A 4,807-nucleotide genomic window follows, 5' to 3' on the forward strand; every position below is an offset into this window, starting at 1 on the left:
TGCCAGAAGATTTTTTTATGTTGCTGAAATACATTAGAAATGGTACCAAATATTGTGATCAACATGTTAAGACACAATGAATAGCACAATATTTAGCATTAAGTAGTATTCCTTGATAGTGTGATTGTTTCTATTAGCTCAAAACAGACTCAGATCATGCACAATGTTTATTTTGTTTAATAGCATCTACTTGTTCCTAATACAAATCCAGTTAATGAATTAATTTCATATAGGTTAAATATGAATACTAACATACATACTCATAGGCACACATTTATTGTGGTACAAAAAATTGTCCTCTTGTTGGACACAAGATTCTTTAGGTTTTTGTTTTTTTTCCAAAATCTGTTCTTGCCCCTTTCTAATCCTCAAAGAATAGAATTTCAAAGAAATGCATCAATTTAAGAACAGATTCATAGGAGACCTCCTGTCTCTATTTCTTTCTACTATGGAGTGTAAGACCAGAGGATAATATCCAGAGATCGTTTGGATATGCAAAGGATTAGAGATTCAAATCACATTTCAGTAAGATTCTTTGCAGTGTTTCTTGACATTCTCCTAAGGAGAAAATTATTAGTTTATTTGGTATGGAGGGCAGATCTAAACTGAGATCATATTGCTTCCTTTATGCTACCCTCGCAACATACTGTTATTGTTTTTTTAAATTTAATTATATCAGTTTCCATGTTTTTTTGTCTCTGTAGAACTAAATCATATGGAGAAGTGAGAACTAGAGAAAAATAGAATTAAAACTAGGCATAGTTAATCTAATGCAGTCTTTGAGCCACAGTCTGGAATTTCAGCTTTTTTTTTTCAGCTGTAGTGGAAGGTCTAATTACGTTTTTGAAGGCACCTTTTCTATCCATTGACTTTACCTGCACTTCTGACACTTGCTTTGTTCATAAGTATTATATGGCAAAAATTTACTAAATCTTTATGTATTTGCTATAGGAAAGAGATTAATAATTTAAAACTCACTGCATTTAAAAAGCACATGAATAGATAACAAACTTTCATAGAATCACCAAGTTTGGAAAAGTCCTCTAAGATCATCCAGTTCAACCATCTGCCTATCACCGATGTTTCCCACTAACCCATGTCCCTCAGTACAACATTTAAATGTTTCTTGAACACCTCCAGGGTTGGTGACTCCACTACTTCCTTGGGCAGCCCATTCCAGCACTGGACCACTTTCTCAGAGAAGTATTTTCTAATGTCCAACCTGAATCTCCCCTTCTCCTTGTTGAAAGTATGTTTGTGCACAGAAAAGCACCTTATAGACCATAGATGAATATTTTCAATGTGACTTTTTCTCTTTCTTCCCATATTTGAACTTTGCTAAAATGATCTTGCATGCTTTTCTTTTCCTCTGCATTTACTGAGGAAAGAGTACACTGACAGTTTCTCCTGTAGTAATTAATGCCATAGTTGTGATTTGATGTTTTAAATCTGTGGTAACAAATGTGATGGACATCTAGCAGTTTTGTCAAAGAAGTTTCTCCTACCTCTGAAGTTCTCTGATGGGATTGCTGCTACCGTCTATTGATGTCCAAATTTGGAACAGGCTGAGGCAATCCAATTAATTCTGACTTGATGCTATTATAATCTTAGACAGTTTCAGTAGAGCTACATACTGGGCTTATGGCGTCTTCCTGCTGTTACAAGACTTACAGAGTTGCATAATAATTGTATGTTCTCTATGTAAGTATATATATGCACGTTGAGGAAGAAATTGCAAGGGATGTGGTATAGTTGATTGTTTTTGTTGTTTATCAGTTACCTGAAATTACTTCTCTACTCCAGTTGTATATCTTTGCCATCTGCTTGGAGTTACTTGGATTTCAAGATACTAGCTGTCTTGACTCTGAATCTTCTGTTTTACTGAGTGCAAAAGAGGTTTAGAATAACCAAAGACATAGCAGATGTGTGCAGAAGCTGACAAAACATGTTTAAATGCAAGTGTTCTGTTGTTGTTGTCCAAACTGAATTCATAAATGAACTGTCCAAAACTTCATCTTTTCCTGTAAGGCTCTTAATTCGGATTGGAATAGGTACAATTTTCAAATATGAGTAGGGATCCTATGCTTCTTGAGTTAAAACTAGTGAAAATTAATGAGTTTGGAAGACCTCCAACAACATTATAGGAATGTTTTTGTTCATATACCTAAAAGCTTTAAGAAAAACTCCTCTCTGAAGCAACTGTCTTGCAGTTGTGTGAATATTTGTGGGTTGTGATACATTATAAGGATCATGATGATGAACTAGTAGCTTGTGGAACTGGGCAGTTAGAAACACAACGAAACATCAGTTATGGAAGAGTCCGTGTGTGGAAACAAAATGTGTTTTTTCTCTCTCATTCTCTAGTCATTGTTCTCCACTGTGATGAAAAGAGGCTTTAGAATCGGCACCGTGTGTTCTTATAGAAATGTAACTCAAAAGATCGAAGATTTTTAAAACAATTTTAGGGTTGTCATTTCTATTGTATGATACGGCAGCAGAGCAACAAATTTGGTTTACTTTACCTTCTAATGCTTCCATCAAACAGTCTTTAAAGCTAACGCATGGTGGCGGTGTTGGGTAACTCAAAATTGCACCACTGCCTGACGTTCACTTACCTCTTCGTGTTCTTATCTGTATATTCTTATCTGGTATCTGTAAAGAAATAGATTTTTCTTCTAATAACATCAGCCTTGTTACTCTTTATGCGTTTCCTTCGTTGTGGCTATTGCTTCTGGTGAAGGTTGTTTTTGTTTTTTTTCTGTCCTCATTTGTTTCAGTTCACTTTTGGAGAAATTAAACATCCCTAAAAAGTATTCTGCAAATTGCTCTCCAGTAATTAGGTAGATGTTCATCACTCATCGTGTTGTTTTGAGGACTTTTCACATTTGCCAGAACTTCATTGTGCCTCCTTTTCCTCAAGGAGTTTCAGAGAATGAGTTAATAAAGATAATTTAATAAATTGTTTCTTACAAAACATGAGATTGTATTCCTAAAAGATTCCAGATCATCCTTTGTTAATTGCTGTGGTGTCATGGAAAAAAAATCTTATTTCAGGAGCAAAATGTATCTTTTGTACAAGATGTATAATTGTCAAGGAATGTGTTTATTGAGAGAATTGCTCTGAGGACTTAGCCTTATTGCCATGGTAATGATTTTTCAATCTGTTAAAACTGAAGTGTGCAATTGGGATGTCACACTGTGAAGAAGATACAGTAGAGCATTGCTTGTTGGGTGGCCTTTGCAATCCATGTCCACAGTAGCACTTTGCAGAGAGATTACAGTTAAAAAAGATTTTCATTCGCATGTAGAAATTTTTTTTCTATGCTGTGATATCTTATGTAGAAATGTTGGAACGGCCCCAACAAAGCTTGTTTCTGCCTTATAGTACATTAATGCATCTGGTCCTTGTAGCGCTTATCACCTTTTTTTCATAAATTAGTCTGCAGATGCTGAGCAGATTCCTGGCATAAGCTGTTCTTGTCCCCCATCTACTTCAGTGCAGAGTTTTTATTCCTCTCAGGATTTGTCTCATGTTCTTTGGGTTTCCCTTGAAATGAATTGGCTCCTACCTAACTTGCGTATTTTGAGGGGACAGTAAGTAGGAGTTGTGTATTTCAGATAAAACTGCTTTATAGAGAAACATAATTGACTGAGTGGTTTACTTCACAAGAAAGTGGGGATCCTATAGAGGACTTCATGGCTATATACTAAATTTATTTTTTAATGTTTGTGTTTGAGAAAGAACTTCACTGTAGAGAAGAAATCAGTTTTCTTTTTGAGGCTTTTCAGGGGCAGTGCTTTAACTTGAATTACTTGATTCTTGCCTTTTCTAAATTTTTAAGGATAAATGAATATCTGTTGCTTAAGAAATCTTTTAAGTCATGTAGATTTTTCAGATAGAAACTGACTGAAAGGAGATTACCTGTTGTTTGCCTTCCCTGGTCCCCAGACAAAAGGATGTAAATATGGGTAATGAATGCTGTGGGAGATCAAACTGGCATTTTTTTCTGAAGGTGAGAATCTAAGACAATGTATACAATTAAAACCAACTCTCTTGCCTACCAAAAGGAGTCCATGCCTTCTGGCATTCTTCACTGAATGCCTCCTCTGTTCCCCTCCCATGTATATGCATCTCAGAGTTTCTTTTCCAAAAAAAAAAAAAAAAAAAGAGAAGAAAAGAAAAAAAAAAGAAAAAAAAGAAAGGCATTGTAGAACCAGCCTGTGCCAGTTTGTTTTCCATGTTTTCTTTTCTCTGTAAGGGATTAGTTGTAGTAACAGATTTCATGTGCCAGAAAGTGGGTGAACATTAACTATTTTGTCATGCACTGATCCTTCCCACAGCCCTGCAAAATTTGAAATGCGGGAATGGTTATTCATTAACGTTTCTTTGTGTCTACAGGAAGTACATTTACTATGTAAACATGTTTTATATAGAACATACAGCTGTTTTGAACGAGCACTCAATGAAACATAAGAGTACAGTGCCTACACTGCCACTTCAGAAACTCCAAGATACCACAGCATTGTGTTTTAGAAGAGCAAACACAAAGGCTGCCCAGAAAAATGAATGGTAGAAGTTTCTTTAAAATAAAACAACCAACAATAAAAAAAAACAACTTTCAATTTGATTTTCATATCCAAAATGCTTGGATGCTGATCTACTGATGCACAGTCAGTATTTAGAAGCATAGGAGTGGATTGGGGAGAGGGCCGAAGTTCTTTATGCTGATTTTAGTACAGATCTCATTAGAGAAGGAAGATGCCAGCACCTTCAGGTAGTCCATTTAGATTGAGACATTTATCTCCA

The sequence above is a fragment of the Centrocercus urophasianus genome, unplaced genomic scaffold (assembly GCF_019232065.1).
Source record: "Centrocercus urophasianus isolate 14NV4802_14NV808 unplaced genomic scaffold, USGS_Curo_1.0 seq_10, whole genome shotgun sequence".
NCBI classification, from domain to species: domain Eukaryota; kingdom Metazoa; phylum Chordata; class Aves; order Galliformes; family Phasianidae; genus Centrocercus; species Centrocercus urophasianus.